The 17,533-nt window shown below is 37.4% G+C and overlaps 1 non-coding gene across 1 annotated transcript; it reads left to right on the top strand.

The window, feature by feature from the left end:
• Nucleotides 1-15,013: 15,013 nt before the first annotated feature.
• Nucleotides 15,014-15,120, top strand: LOC128285759 (small nucleolar RNA R71). Its single transcript, XR_008276309.1, has one exon. It is a non-coding gene; the product is annotated as a small nucleolar RNA R71 (small nucleolar RNA).
• Nucleotides 15,121-17,533: the final 2,413 nt, after the last annotated feature.

The following is a 17,533-nucleotide window of genomic DNA, read 5'->3' as shown; positions in this document are numbered from 1 at the left end:
TCAGTTGCGAGTTCGAGACTCAGGCATACCTAAAACTACTTTCAGGACGAGATACGGTCACTACGAGTTTTTAGTGATGCCGTTTTGGCTCACTAATGCCCCTGCGGTATTTATGGATTTGATGAATCGAATTTTCAGGAAGTATTTGGACCGGTTTGTAGTTGTGTTTATAGATGACATCTTGATTTATTCACATGATGAAACTGCACACGCTGAGCACCTGAGATTAGTGTTACAGATTTTACGGGATAAGCAGTTGTATGCTAAGTTCAGTAAATGTGAGTTTTGGTTGAGAGATGTTAGCTTTTTGGGGCATGTAGTATCTGTATCGGCAATTCGAGTTGAACCGAGCAAAATTTCAGCCATACTTGATTGGAAACCCCCGAGAAATGTTACTGAGGTTCGAAGCTTTTTGGGGCTCGCTGGTTACTATAGACGGTTTGTAAAGGGTTTCTCGATGATAGCCACACCAATAATGAGACTACTTCAGAAAGATGTTATGTTTGAATGGTCAGAAAAATGTCAGAAAAGTTTTGACCGATTGAAAACCTACTTAACTGAAGCTCCGGTGTTAGTACAGCCAGAATCCGGTAAAGAGTTTGTTATTTACAGTGATGCTTCCTTACTGGGGCTGGGTTGTGTGTTGATGCAAGAAGTACGAGTTGTGGCTTACACATCGAGGCAGTTAAAGCCGCATGAAAAAAACTATCCGGACCCACGATCTTGAATTAACGGCCATTGTTTTCGCTTTGAAAATATGGAGACACTACTTGTTCGGAGAGAGGTGCCATGTTTACTTGGACCATAAAAGCCTCAAATATTTGATGACTCAAAGAGATTTGAATCTACGACAAAGACGATGGCTTGAACTGTTGAAAGATTATGAGCTTGTCATTGACTATCACCCAAGAAAGGCTAATGTGGTTGCGGATGCTTTAAGTCGTAAATCATTGTTTGCTTTACGAGCGATGAACGTACATTTGTCTGTTCTATTCGATAAGGTGTTAGTAGCAGAATTAAAGGCCAAACCATTGTTGATTCATCAAATTCGTGAAGCTCAGAAAGTCGATGATGAATTGGTTGCAAAACGGGTTGAATGTGTTTTGAATATGGAATCAGAGTATCAAATTGATGATGACGACTGTTTGAGGTTCAGAAATCGTTTATGTGTTCTAAGAAATTCAGAACTTATTTCAATGATTTTGAACGAAGCTCATTGTGGCTGAATGCCAATTCACCCAGGGAGTACGAAAATGTACAACGATCTGTGACGTCAATTTTGGTGGCATGGTATGAAACGAGACATTTCCGATTTTGTTTCGAAGTGTTTAATATGTCAACAAGTGAAAGCGGAACATCAAGTGCCTACAGGTTTACTTCAGCCGATCATGATACCTGAATGGAAATGGGATCGAGTCACGATGGATTTTGTATCTGGGTTGCCATTGTCGGCAAGTAAGAAAGATGCGATTTGGGTTGTTGTTGATAGACTGACTAAATCGACTCATTTTATTCCCGAACGTACGGATTATTCACTAGATAAACTAGCTGAATTGTATGCTTCTCAGATTGTAAGATTACACGGGGTACCTATTTCTATTGTGTCGGATAGAGATCCGAGGTTCACCTCGCGATTTTGGAAGAAATTGCAAGAAGCTTTGGGTACCAAGTTACATTTTAGCACCGCTTTTCATCCCCAGACTGATGGTCAATCCGAGCGGATAATTCAGATACTCGAAGATATGTTGAGATGTTGCATCCTTGAGTTTAGTGGTTCATGGGAGCGGTATTTACCTTTGATTGAATTCACTTACAACAATAGTTTTCAGTCAAGCATTAAGATGGCACCTTACGAGGCCTTATATGGTCGTAAATGCCATACACCGCTGTTTTGGACTGAACTTAGCAAAAGTAAAATCTTCGAAGTCGATTTGATTAAAGATGCTGAGCAGAAAGTAAAAGTAATCAGTGAAAGTTTGAAGGCAGCTTCAGATCGTCAGAATTCGTACACGGATTTGAAAAGAAAAGACATTGAATATCAGGTCGGAGACAAGGTGTTTTTTAATGTCTCACCTTGGAGAAAGGTACTCAAATTTGGCCGTAAAGGCAAATTGAGTCCGAGGTTTATCGGACCGTATGAGATATCTGAACGAATTGGACCACTCGCATACAGATTGATTTTACCCCCTGAACTTGAAAAGATTCACAATGTTTTTCATGTCTCGATGCTTCGACGTTATAGATTCGATCCATCACACATAATTAATCCAGCAGAGGTTGAAATTAAATCCGATTTGAGTTATGAAGAAGAACCGATTCGTATCCTAGCTCGCGAGGTGAAAGAGTTGTGAAACAAAAAGGTTCCGTTAGTGAAGGTATTATGGCTCAAATATGGGATTGAAGAAGCTACTTGGGAAACCGAGAACTCTATGAAAGAATGATACCCAAACATTTTCACTGGTAAGATTTTCGGGGACAAAAAATTCCTTAAGTGGGGGAGGGTTGTGACAGCCCTAAATTGACCCTAGTCGGAAAGTGGTTTCGGGACCACATTACCGAGTCAAAAATTTATTTTTTTGTGTTTTAATTACATAAATTTATGTGTGATAGTGAATATATGAAAAATTAAATGCTTAATATTAGCTTTAGGAATGTGAATTAATTCGAAAGGACCTAGTTGATGAAGTTAGAAAAGATGATAGATGAATTATAAGGAGTAAATAATAATAGAGAGAGGAAGCATGGGTTTGCATGTCAAAATGCCCATTTTTGACTTAATGGCCGGCCAAGTAGTGATGCACTCCACTAATTTAAATTAGATTAGTATATTTAATTGGTAAGAAAATAAAATATTCATAACATAAGGATTAATAAAAATATTAAAATGAACAAGAGAAAAAAAGAAAAAGAAAGGGGTGTTCATCTTTGCTATCCTTTAGCCGAAAAACCAAGTAAAAGAAAGAAAGAAAGGTTTGAAGAAGTTCGGCCATGCTTGTAACTAGGTTGAGGTATGTTTGATGTTATTCCTTGAAATTCATGCATATTTTTAGTTGTTAGTTTGAATTCTACCTAGCCCATGGTTTAAATTTTTGCTATTTGATGGAGATGAAATTTGGCCATGGATGTTGTCTTTCTTGGTTGGTGTTTTGATGTTGTTGTGATGAGGCAAGAAGATGATTGAGTTTGAGTGTTTAATAAAAAGGATTGGATGTGAGTGTGTGTGAGAATTAGAAAATGATGGGTCTTAGCAACTTCATGAAATGTTCGGCCATGGTGCTTAAATGTTGTATTTGTGTTTAAACTTAGAATTATTTAGTTATATGGTTAGTATAGGTATGGATGACCGAATATGAGAGCATGAATAAATGAAGAGTTTTGTAATTATAAAAAAAAAAAATTGGTTAATTGATATGTGGTAAATGTTAAGTGTTAAATGAAATGGAAATGATATTATATTGGAATATGTATATTCGACCACATGAATGAATACATAGATTGATGTTGCATATATTTGGCCTTTAATTAAGTATATAGGTGATAGTGATAGATTGATGTTGCACATTCGGCTATAGTTAAGCATATTGATGATTTTATCTTGACTTAGATAATCGGCTAAAGGAGAATATTGTCTAATATGTTGAATTTGATTCATGATTTCATATATATGACTGGATGTAAATATATTGAGAAGATGATATGATGGGAAGTGATGTTGCATTCAGCATTGGAGAAATTGAAATATTAATTAGACTATTGATAGTAAGGTGATATTAACTGGCTATAAGTCGAATAGCTTAAGAGCATAAGGTAGAAAGATAAAAATTTTACCATGTTGTTCCGTATGTTATAAAATCATTAAAATGTGGATACAAATATATGTAGCAAAGTGGTTAAATGAGTTAATTTATTTGTTTAAGCTCAAGATCCTAAAGGAGAGGAGTCCAACAAGGGAAAATCAAAGGTCATCGAGTAGCCGACTTGGAACTATTTTACCCAACACAAGGTAAGTTCATAAGCAATCATAGGGTTAATTTAAATTATACATAAATGACTTTAACATGTCATGAAAGAATCTCTTTATTAAGTATTTCCTTGGAGAAATTATATATGTTTATTGTTGTGGCTGTTTATGCCAAATGAATTAATTAAATTGTTTTATCATAGAAAGTGTACATTGGCACTATGTGTGCGGTGTAGTATGGCACTATGTGTGCGAAGTTGAATAGCACTATGTGTGCTGATTTGAATGTCAACATATGAGATAAACTTTCAAGGCACTATGTGTGCGGGATAGTACGGCACTAAGTGTGCAAATTTGTTTAGCACTAAGTGTGCAAAAGCGGTTGATGATACGAAGAGCATAAGTAAAGAATTAAGGTGCTAAAATGATTAACTAAAAAGTATGTGTGTATATACATCTAGTTCATAATTATTTCTTACCTTGAGAATAGTTTTAAAACGGTTGGTTGTTTAATAATTGATTCGATATCGAAAACTTGGGTTCGAGGTTGGATAAATAAACTAGGTAGTTGTAGCCTAGTTTGGTGTGATTGAATTAGCTGAACTTGCAAGGCTTTTATTTCAATTTCTTATAAATAACTCGTATTATTTTGCTTATGGAATCTTGAGTTGAATACTCATTTGGTGTGTTTGTTTGTTTCTTATTTAGATATCTCGACCATTTTATGTACTTGGGACCATCGTCAAGTCATCACACGGCTTGCAACTTTTGGTACCCTCTTCTTAGTTGGCCTAAGAGAACATTTCGCATGTATAGGCTATTATGTTTTGTTTGAACCCCAATATGTAAACTTTTAGCCATGCGAATATGGCTTAAATGCTAAGTTTGAATTTAGCCTTATGGGTGCTTAGTTATAAGGTTCAGTAGATTTGGCCTTGATAATTCGGTTTTGATGGAGTAGTAGTCTAAGTCTATTTGATTATTATGCCGTATGCCATGGCTGATCATATTTGGTGTTATGTATGTCAAATTACTAGCTAATCCATGGAAACCATAAAATAGATTTAGACAGCAGTAGTAGTGTGAATTTGAAAAATCACTAAAAATAATAGAAATGGAATTAAATAATGAATAAATTATGGAATCGAATCTTGATGAGTCTATTTTCATATGGAAGAAGTAAAACAGATGTATCAGCTATATTGTATGAGATATTTAAAATTTTGTGAAACAGGGCTAGAAAGATTTCTGGATCCCCTGTTCTGACTTTGGAAATTCACCATAAATTTTACAAAGATAATTAGAAGTCATGCTTTATATGTACAGATTCCTTATTGAGTCTAGTTTCATGAAAAATTTACAGAATTGGATTTCGAGTTTCAGAACTCGAGATATGATTTTTAAAGCAACTATGATGCAGTTAGCCAGCTTGTCTAGAAAATTTTAAAATGAATTGAATGAGCTGTTTAAGTAATAAATTAAACCCATTTACACCTTGTGTTCGACTCCGGCAACGGTCTCGGGTCCGGGTTGTTACAGTCTGGCATTCTTCAAGTAATCCCCGGCGTGTGGTACTGTATTCCAGAAAAGTTCTGGAAAAAGCGGCCCCTTCTAAGTCACACTTAGGGTGTTTATATAGGCTTTGGATTGGCTTTCTTTCTCCCTAAGTACCCCTTTCTGTGTAAAATACAACTCCTTAAAAAAGGGACATGCCCGTGTGCCACAGCCGTGTGATGTGATTACCAGGCCGTGTTCGATCCGTTGAATTGCACACGGCCGTGTGGGCTCAATGGCCAGGCCGTGTGAATCGTGAAAACCTTGGTCGACACCCTCGAATGCCACGGGCGTGTGAGATGCTCGTGTGGCAAGGCTTAGGCCGTGTTCGATATGTTGAATTGCACACGGCCATGTGGGCTCAATGGCCAGGCCGTGTGAATCGTGAAAACCTTGGTCGACACCCCCGAAGGCCACGGGTGTGTGAGATGCTCGTGTGGCAAGACTTAGGTCGTGTCATCTTCTCGATTTGGTCCTTTTTTTGTCCTTTTTAGCTTGTTTTTGGATCCTTTCGACTCTTGGTGCTCTCCTGAGTACAAAACATGAAATAACCGAATTAAGAGTACCAAAATCCAAAAATCTAGTAATAAACATCCATAAATATGCTAAGTATTTGGGGTATAGATATGTATAATTTGGCGCTTATCAAATACCCCCACGCTTAAGCATTTGCTTGTCCTCAAGCAAAATTCTCATTTACTGCTAGAATTCATTCTTCTAAATCACATAATCATTATTGATAATGTTACAAGTTATTCCACAGAAAATCATACAGTGAGAATTCAACTATAAGGGCATTAAAAGCCTCAAACAATCTAAATTGAATATTTTGATAATAAAATCATAGGTAATCTCCTTCCTTTAAATAATTAACTTTAGTCCTAAATATACAAGAGATGACATCCATATTAAAGATTCACTCAAATCACTTAAAGTGTTTAAGGTTCAAGATTAAGCACTCGATTGTCTAACATGAAAAGTTATTACCATAGGCTTACATGAAAATCAAATCTCCACCACTTGTAAATGATATGATACACTAATCAAAAGGTCTTTGCATGGTTGTAGCGGGGTTTAGGTTACAGGTATGGATACAAGCTGAAGAGAAAAGGGTTTGAATCGAGATAATTTCAATTTATTACCCCACTATCAAAAACTTAATTACTGAACCACCAACAAATATCTAGAACTATTTTACATGAGTTCATGACAACTTTAGCTTGTTGAGAATTACAATAATAATACTGAGTTATTTTTTAGGCACAAATGAAGTCGATACAATATAGAAATCATACTTCATGATTCAGTAACAAAAAATGGTGAACATAGCGAGGTAACAATATTAAATTCAATCTCGATAAAAAGGGTCAAATTCAGTAGGAGGATTTCAACAATAATGGGTTAATGGGTTAATGATGAGGGTTAATCAATGAAAAAGGGTTAGTAGGCTCAAAGGGTTGCACTAAGGGTTTAATTATGTGGGAAGGTTTTTTATGGAATAAATAGGTTAAATCCTAAGTGCCTTTATCATCCCAGTGTATCAAATCATTCGTGTGATCTCGATATGTATAATCGAAACAAGTTCTAGAATAACAGTTCAATGTTGACACACTCAAACCACAAAAGAAGTAAGCAAGAGAGAAAGCTATATGCTCAAAAGGCTCAAAAATCTCACCAAAAATTTGGGTTTTTGATGTCATTCCTGTATACTTAAGATTTCAAGATAATACCTCAATTTAGGAAAATAATCTAAAAAAAAAAAATTTAGTTCTCAAAATATCAACTTATAATGCTCGATTCTTTAAGGTCCTATAATCAAATAATCATGCATAATTCCCTTGGTCTAATTCACAACATATCAACAATAATTATAGATCAATCAGAATTCATTCTATCAATATTATGAGAAAATCACTTAAGCACAGGACCAAATTTAGGGATTTGAGAATAATGCAAAAATTTAGGTTTCATGTTCACCCCTCCCACACTTAAGATGTACATTGCCCTCAATGTACAAAGATAGATTATTCAGAATAAAGAAAATAATAAGAGGAAGGGAGGTGAAACTCCCTGTTATATGGATGCGGAGCTTGATTCTGAGGATGGAATGTTCAAGGAAAGTTGTCGCTGCCATTGTTCTTGGCTAGATGAAGAAATTGGGTCGTTGAACATGGCACTCGTGAGGTATTGTTTCCGTTTGTTTCCTCATTCCGTAAAATATTCCTAGCACTTTGCTTGGAAGTCTCAGAGAATCATGAAGAGCTTATTAAGAGTTGGTGTGGAAGAGAGCGTAGTGGAATTACTTGTTAGAAATACCGTAAATTGGAAAAAGTAAAATTTACTAATATAGATATGTCTTTCAAAATAAAATATAATGAAAATAAAAATAAATAGAAAAATAAAAAATAAAATAAAATAAAAATAAGAGTAAATAATAAAAAAATAAAAAAAAGGAGGATTCGATGATCCTCGTCGGTGAGGCCCTCAGGTGGTGGTGCTGGAGTAGCGATGTGGAAGTGCTGGCATAGCTGCTGCATCATGGCCTGCATATCGTCCATCTGTTAGTCCCGTCATCGATCTCGCTCGTGGATCATCTCGAACTGTGTAGTGCAATATTACTTGAATTAGGCGAGTCGGCCGGAAAGATGTGCCAATGAAGCAACCGCATGAACTGGTCGTTCCCTAGGTGGCACAGTAGAAAGCTCTTCATGCTGTGGGGGAACATTATCAGGGATGTCCTCAAGATCCTCCTCGTCAATGGAATGCGAGAGACGGTACTGAGGAGGATCTGTCCCATGTCGGCGCTCGATCATCCTCATGTGTAACATAGTCGTGATGCGCTATGGGGACATTTGACCTATCAGAGTAAGTGCTGATGACTAGGCCGCGGTGTTGAGGAGGCTGAAGTGTCTGGCAAGGCGCGTTATGTAAGGGCCGATGGAGATCACTCCCTTCCTATGCCGCTCGGTCTGATGGCGAATGGCGAAAGCAATGAAGTATGCTAAGTCAGTCACGTGTGCATTCACCATGCAACATAAATAGTAGGCGTCGTTGGTGTTGATTACGCTGGTGCTCTCTCTCCTCCCGGTCAAGGTGTGTACCAATATGGCATAGAGATATCGTAGGGAAGGGGGGAGAGCTGAGGCCTTCGAGTGGCTGGGGTTGTAGTTGGAAGAAAGTGGTGCCAAAGCCTTCCAGCACAAGGAGGGGGAGATGTGGATATTGCGTGGTAGTGCATTCATGTCCTCCTCCTCCATAAACTCATTGGTGTAAAGTCCCAGGGCAACTCCAAACTCTGGGTCACTTATCACACGAACTAGACCACCTAATCAAAAGTGAATGGTGCCTGGGTCGTCATTGTTTGTCATCACCACCTGTAAATGAAAAGTAGAGCATAATTTTTAAGTTAGCTCTAAATAAGTGGGCTCGGTAATAACGAAGAACCATTCCCATGGGTCTGTGGACAGGAGGGTGCAGATGGCGTCAACGAGCTGGACTTGCTCTACGGTAGCCTAGTCGATGCAGCGACCTGTGGTGATGGGTCATGCGCGTAGTATTTGAAATAGCTCCTTCTGTGAAGCTTGTGGAAAGTCAAGGAACAGGTGCCGAACTTCGGTTGTAGCATTCACCGAGGAAGAACCCGGTCCCCTACGTCTCTTTGAGGGTAGGATTGCGGCCTTCTTTCCTCTCGATGATGACATAATGTACCTAAAAATATATGAGCAGTGATAGAATCCACGGTACATCAGTAGTTAAGCAAGAGGCCCCAAAACTAGTATATGCTATTTAGTGGCTTAAATAATTCAATTATAGAAAATTCTAAGTCAAATTCCTAACTTGTCTAAAGCAAATTAGTATAATATATATGTAAAGCATGTATAATACTAATGTAGCAATATAAATTGGAAAAATAAAGTTGAGAAAGTGAACCAAGGGCTATTGTATGGCAGCACACGGTAGTGTAGTCGCGAGCACAGGCATGTGACACGGAGAGGAAGCCGTGTGGTAGGAAAAATGGAGGGTATAGAGAGGGGAAAGTGGGGATTGATGCAAGGGGAATGGATTTCAGGGTAGTTTGAGGGTTGGGGAAGTGATAATTGTGGGAATGGTGGCCGGATTAAGGATTAGGGAGTGGGGAGGAGAAGTTTTCGACTAGGGTTTTGAAAGGGGGAAGAAGATGAACAGTGGTTTGTTTATATAGGGGAGGGTCACACGGCCTAGGGCCACGCTCACATGCTTTGAGTGTGAGCCTGTGTTTTTCGAATTTTGCAATTTAGGTCGTGCCCGGCTACTATCCCACGCCTATGTGTCTTGGGCATGTGTGGCACATGGCCATGTCGCACGGGCGTGCCTAGCTTTGTTCACTTCTTCCACGCCCGTGTATTGTTGTACACGGCTGAATGGCACGGGCGTGTCACACACCCGTCTAGAAGAAACAGAATCGAGCCTTGTCCCTGGCATGCCCGTGGGTTTTCATTCCCACGCCCGTGTGGTCCTATCAAGTTCACCCATGGCCATGTCGCACAGCCATGGGGATTAATCGCACCCCATGTTTTGGGGAAATCATGTCCTGCTTCAACACGGCCGTGTCGCTTCCCCTGTTTGGCCACAGCTATAGGCACGCCTGTGTTCCTGGCCGTGTGTGCTGAAAAACTTTGCAATTCAAAGATTAAGTTAAGGATCCAAAGTGTTAGAAAATAAAAATAAAGAAATCAAAATATGTTAGTGCTTGGGTTGCCTCCCGAGAAGCACTTATTTATAGTCTAAGCTCGACTTACCTCTCCGTTAAATGATCATGGTGGTTTGAGGAGTTCATACTCCTTATTCCTATTGTAAATTTTAAAATAAGGTTTTAAATGGGTGTTGTTTACCTTAAAAGTGTCGAACTTGGGATGACTCACCTCCACTGTGTCGAATGGAAAAATACTAAGTACCGTAAGAGGGATTTCCTCATTTGGTGTGGTAGTGACAATGTGAGGATCAACAGTATCTAGTAAGACTGTATCACCGACCATAAGTTGATTAGGAGAGGTATCGGGCTTGTGTTTGCATAGTTTCGATTTATCATGTGTTCTCGGTTTGTGTTCTCGCCATTCGTCTAGCTCCTCTATCCGTAGTCTTCGTTCTTCATGGACGTCTTTGTTCTCTTCATGATAGTAGCGGACTGTTTCTATTGTCTTGGTTTGAGGAAGTTCCTGCAAGAGTGATTGAATATTAGTTTTATCATCGATAGGTTTTATAGCATTAGCTTGAGTCTTAGAGGTTTTGACTGAGTCGCGTGCTTGGAGTGTTACTGCGTCATCACCTGCATGAAGTGTTAGCTCTCCTGTGCCTACATTAATAATGGTTCTGGCAGTTACTAAAAATGGTCATCCTAAAATTAAAGGTACCTCGTTATCCTCATCCATATCTAAGACAATGAAGTCTACTGGGTAAATAAATTTATCAATTTTAGCGAGAACGTCTTCAATAATACCCTTAGGAAATCTAACTGTTTTGTCAGCCAATTGTATGCTCATCCTAGTCTGTTTGGGTTTACCAAGACCTAGTCGTTTAAACATTTTATATGGCATAACATTTATACTTGCCCTTAGATCAGCTAAAGCATTATTCACAGATAAACTACCAATTAAGCAAGGAATTGTAAAACTCCCTGGATCTTTTAATTTGTTAGGTAGCTCATTCTTTAGAACAGCTGAGCAGACTAGATTGAGTTCCGCATGTGATGTAGCGTCTAATTTCCTTTTATTGCTCAGAAGTTCCTTGTAATATCCTGATTTTGGGCCTAGTCGGAATAGTGGTTTCGTGACCACAAAATCCGAGATAGAAATAATTATTTTATGATTATTTTAAGGTCTATGATATGATTGCATGATTGTGTGAAAATTTCGTGAAGAAATTTTATGCATAAAGTGCTTAAATTGAAATTAGGGACTAAATCGAATAATTTGTAAAACTTGCATTCTAGAAGTTTCTAGTATGAAATTGTTTTGAAATATTAATTAGGAAGTCTTAAATAGCAATTTTACAAATTTTAAGTTCATGGACAAAATTAGGACATGGAAGGAATTTTTGGAAAGTTTAGTAGTAAGGGCATTTTGGTCATTTAGTTATTAAAATGAATTAAAAACAAAATTAAAAGCCAATTTTTGTCCATCTTCTTCATTAGGCCCAAATTTCAAGGGTTATCCATGGTTAGGGTTTGTTTCAAGCTTCCAAGCTCCATAGTAAGTGATTCCAAGCCCCGTTTTTAATGTTCTTTACGTTTTTGGAATCCCGGTAGCTCGATTAAGCTTATGCTAGCAATAATTTAACTTAGGGTTTATATTTAGAAAAATACCCATAGGTGAAATTTGTGTATTTTTGTGTTTTATGATAGAATATGAGGTTTTAAATTATGTTAGACAACTTGTGCTACTCGGTTTTAAGCGAAAACTAGCAAAAGGGCTTAATCAGTAAAAATACCTAATAGTCATAAGTACATGTTAGAGTGAGAATTTGATGTTGCCATAGAAGGGAAAAATGATCATCATGTCATAAAACATAAGAAAATAGGCTGAAGTTTAATTTACGAGCTTTGGGGCAAAAGTGTAAATATGCAAAAGTTTAGGGGCAAAACTGTAATTTTGAAAAAATATGATTTTGGGTCAATTTGATTAATGTGAGTCCTAATTAGACTATATTTTAAATGATAGAGCAAGGAAAACTAAAATTCGGGCTAAAATGGGGAAAATACCAAGTTGTGGACGAAATGGTAAAAGTAGCCATTTTCGCATACGAGGTAAGTTCATGTGTAAATGTAGTAACATAATTGTCATTTTAAGCAATTTCATGTTGTTTATATGATATGATGCTGATTATTATCATGGAATATTATGCTTTGTGGTTATTGTTGAATAATATGTAATTATGTGAATTACTTGATGAGTATGAACTATCACCGAAGTATCAATTTCGATATTCCGTGGAAGATGGCAAAGATGTGTGATCGAGGAAAACGCCCGTTTGAACCTTAGGAATAGATTAGGATACAAGTGACATGTCACTAGGATGGTTGAGCATCTGAACTCGTTGAGTTGAGTCCGAGTTCGTGAGATGAAACTAGGCATCCGAACTCGTTGAGTTGAGTTCGAGTTCACTCATGGATGCGAACGCTCAATCTCGTTGAGTTGAGTCCGAGTTCGCTTATGGGCGGGTTACATAGTAGCTTGGCTACATATGTGGCACTTATGTGCAAACTTTCCATGTATCCGAATTATATTCCGATGTGTTCAACGGGTAAAATTTTACTCAAGCGGAGGAATACTCGAGATGAAAGGGACGTATTGGTAAGTTTTGTGAAATGAATACTTTGAACAGGTACGTACTTAACCCTCGGGTTGAAAACTCGATATAACAACAATATGGTAAGATGATAAATGAAAATGTGAGATGAATGTCTCGGTGATGATTATGCAAATGATGTTTTATGTTTGCTTATATAGTTATGTTACTTGCTATTTTCATGTGAACTTACTAAGCATTTATGCTTACTCCCTCCTTTTCATTCCTTGTAGTGTTGACAAGCCAGCTAGGAAATCGGAAACGGTCGGAGGCACGTTCACACTATCCGTATACCATCTTGGCATAATGGCTTGTATATTTTGAGTATGGCATGTATAGCATTATAATCATTTTATGTATATGGTCTTATGATATGGTTATTGAGTGGTATGGAAATGCTTGGTAATGATTAGCCATTGGAATGGCTAATCATGATCATATTTGGTGTTATGTATGCTAAATTGCTAGCTAATCCATGGAAACCATGAAATACGTAAAATTTACCATAAAATAGATTCAGACAAAGAAGATGGCGTGAGTTTGAAAAATCACTAAAATAGTAGAGATACAATTAGATGATGAATAATATATGGAATTGAAGAATTGTGAGTCTATTTTCATATGGATGGAACAAAACAGTATATGATTTATATTTTATGAGATGTTTAAATTTTTGTGAAACAGGGCGAGCAATTTCTGGATCCCTGTTCGACTTTGGAAATTCACCATAAATTGTTCAAAGATAATCAGAAGTCATAATTTATATGTACAGATTCCTTATTGAGTCTAGTTTTATTAGAAGCAAACGGTATAGTCATTGAAACTCTGTACAGGGAGATATTTGATTCGTAATACACAGAGGTCAGAGAAGTCAAACTCTGAAATAGGGGAGACTTTAACTAATAAACTGTACTAATTTGCTTGACCAAAAATTCTATAAAAAAATTATTAAATAGATATATGAGTCTAGTTTCAGGGAAAAGTTATGGAATTGGATTTTGAGTTTTGTAACTCGAGATATGAATTTTTAAGCGACTATGACGCAGATTGTTAGCTTGACGGAAAATTTTAAAAATAAATTGTTTGAGCTGTTTAAGTAATGAATTAAGTCTATTAACACCTCGTGTTCGACTCCGGTGACAGTCTCGGGTACGGGGCGTTACATTCCTTTAAGAATTTTGCTGAGTCGGGCATCTGCGAAAGAACTTCAATAAAGGGTAAGTTAATATGTAATTTCTTTAAGAGTTTGACAAACTTACCGAATTGTTCTTTTGTTCTGTCTTTCGTCATCGCTTTAGGATATGGCACACGAGGTTCATGATTCCTACTTACCTGTTTGGGATCATTATTGTTTACCTCTTCTTGTCCTTTGTTCATCGTGTTATCTTGCTGTAATTCTGGTTCAGGTGCAATGAATCCTTCCGTATCTTGAGTGTTAATTGCATTGAGGTGTTCCCTCGGATTTGGTTTAGTATTACTTGTTAGGCTACCTTGTGGTCGTTCAGAGATTAGTTTGGACAGTTGGCCTATCTGAGTTTCTAGTCCTTGGATCGATGCTTGTTGATTCTTAAGTGCTGTCTTGGCATTTTTGAAATGGGTTTCTGACACCGATATGAATTTAGAAAGCATCTCTTCAAGGTTTGGTTTCTTCTCTTGTTGATAAGGTGGCTGTTAAAAACCTTGAGGATTTTTTGGGTTTTAATTCCCTTGACCACCCCAGGAGAAATTTGGGTGGTTCCTCCAACCTGCATTATAAGTATTACTAAATGGGTTATTTTGAGATCTAAAGTTATTGTTACCCATATAGTTGACTTGTTCCTCTTCAGTTGTACGATTGAAGGATTGGTATTCTGTATGCACACCTCCTCTGCTTGAGTCACACCTCATTATTGGATGTACCTACGTCGAACCAAGAAAACTATCAATCTTTTTATTGAGAAGTTCTACCTGATTAGAGAGCATGGTGACTGAATCGATGTTATAGACGCCGGCTGTTTTTGTTGGCTTTGTCCTCATAACTTGCCACTGATAGTTATTCAGTGACATCTCCTCTATAAATTCATGGCATCTTCCGGTGTTTTATTGTTGATGGTTCTGCCAGTAGCTGCGTCAATCATTTGTCTTATCGAGTGATTCACTCCATTGTAGAACGTTTGAACTTGCAGCCAAAGTGGTAACCCATGGTGAGGTTACCTTCTCAGTAAGTCCTTATATCTCTCCCATGCATCGTAAAGTGTTTCTAAATCTATCTGTACAAAAGAAGAGATATCATTATACAATTTAGCTGTTTTAGCCGGCGAAAAATATTTTAGTAAAAATTTCTCGGTCATTTGTTCCCAAGTAGTGATAGACCCTCATGGTAACGAGTTCAACCACTGTTTAGCTTTGTTTCTCAGTGAAAAGGGAAATAATCGAAAATGAATGGCATCATCATAAACGCCATTGATTCTGAATGTATAGCAAAATTCAAGAACATTTGCCAAGTGCGTGTTGGGATCCTTATCCTACAAACCATCAAACTGAACAAACTGTTGTATCATCTGAATTGTATTAGGTTTTAGTTCGAAATTATTCGTAGCAATAGCAGGTCTAACTATACTAGACTCAGTTCCTGTTAAAGAAGGTTTAGCATAATCATAAATAGTACGTGGAGCAGGATTTTGATTAGCTGCAATTGTAGGAGGCAGCTGATTGCCTGGATTTTTGGCCATCTTTTCTGTTGGGGTTTGAGTATCGTCTTCTCACTCATTCTCCATGTATCGTAAACTACATCTTACTTCTCTTTGATTTTTGTGAATTGTGCGATTGATTTCTTCGTCAAAGAGTAATGGTCCTGACGGATTTCTTCTAGTCATAAACTATAAAAACCTGCCAAGAGAGAAAAAGTAAATTAATAAATAATAAAATAAAATAAAATAAAATTTCAAGAAAAATAAATGGGTAAAGTAATAAAAATTTAGTGTTCCTAATATTTCAGTTCCCTGACAATGGCGCCAAAAACTTGATCGTGTGATTCATAAAAGGTAATAAATATTTATAATGAAGATCAAACCTAGACTAACTATTATCACGACAAAAAGGCAAGCGCACCAATCGAACAATAGTATAGTAATGGCAAGACCGGGATATTGTACCCAAAGGAACCAAAAGTACTAGTAATAACTATCTTTTTTATTATCTAACCTGGAAATAAAAGGGTTTGTTTATTAAACAATTATTTAAACTAATTAACTGATTTAATTAAAGCAAAGAGAAAACTTGGAAAGAGACTTGAAGAGAAGCAATTGATAAAGACGACACCCAAGGAGGAATCCACCTAGATTTCACTTGTTATCTAACTCTGAACCGGACGATTTATTCACTTGACTTGTTCCGTAGAGATCCCTAAGTTAAGTTATTATCCCTATTTAAGACTAATAATGTCTAATCCCTAGATTGAATAACTGAGACTTTTCTCTAATTAACACTCTAGGGTTGCATTAACTCGATCTATGGATCCCCTTATTAGGTTTCACCCTAATCTAAAAAAATCTTGTAACCCTATTTCTAGGCGTTCGATCAACTCCGCTTAATTATGCCAAATCTGCTCTTAGGCAGGGTCTATTCCTCCTCTGCATAAGCACATCGAATCATGAATTAATACTCGAAATATTAACTCAAGCATTAAGGACACATGATTAAGAACAAATCAAGTATTTATCATACAGTTCAGATAATAATAACAAGATCCATCATAGGTTTTATCCCCCTTAGGTATCTAAGGGGTTTAGTTCATAATAAAATAAGAGTACATCTCAAAAGTATGAAAATAACAAAACATAAAGAAAACTCTAAAACCCTTGAAGGAATTCTGAGAGAGATCTTCAGTCTTGGAGTAGCTTCGGCTTTTGAGATGGATCATCTGGCTTTCCTCAAGTAATCCCCGGCGTGTGGTACTGTATTCCAGAAACATTTTAGAAAAAGTGACCCCTTCTAGGTCACACTTAGGGTGTTTATATAGGCTTTGGATTGGCTTTCTTCCTCCCTAAGTACCCTTTTCTGTGTAAAATACAACTCTTTGAAAAAGGGACATGTTCGTGTGCCACGGCCGTGTGACGTGATTACCAGGCCGTGTTCGATCTGTTGAATTGCACACAGCCATGTGGGCTCAATGGCCAGGCCGTGTGAATCGTGAAAACCTTGGTCGACACCCCCGAAGGCCACGGGCATGTGAGATACCCGTGTGGCAAGGCTTAGGCCGTGTCATCTTCTCGATTTGTTCCATTTTTGTCCCTTTTTAGCTCGTTTTTGGCTCCTTTCGACTCTTGGTGCTCTCCTGAGTACAAAAAATGAAATAACTGGATTAAGAGTACCAAAATCCACAAATCTAGTAATAAACATCCATAAATATGCTAAGTATTTGGGGTATAGATATGTATAATTTGGCGTTTATCAGCAACTGCTAAAACCATCATTGATGTTGGCATAGGTGAACTCACACTTCAGGTGGGAGATGAAACAATCACCCTTCAAGCTCGCAATTCTGGCAACACATCAAGAATTGAAGGTGATCATTTAAACCATTCTGCTAAAACTAATAATATGGTGCAACTTACTTTGCAGAAAATGAGTCTGAAGGAAGCACACGAGTCGTTCTCAAGCACCAGTAGAGGACCTATTCATAAAGATCGAAGATTACAAATCGAGGAACTCGAT

The sequence above is a fragment of the Gossypium arboreum genome, chromosome 12 (assembly GCF_025698485.1).
Source record: "Gossypium arboreum isolate Shixiya-1 chromosome 12, ASM2569848v2, whole genome shotgun sequence".
NCBI classification, from domain to species: domain Eukaryota; kingdom Viridiplantae; phylum Streptophyta; class Magnoliopsida; order Malvales; family Malvaceae; genus Gossypium; species Gossypium arboreum.
This window is presented reverse-complemented; position numbering and strand designations above follow the sequence as displayed.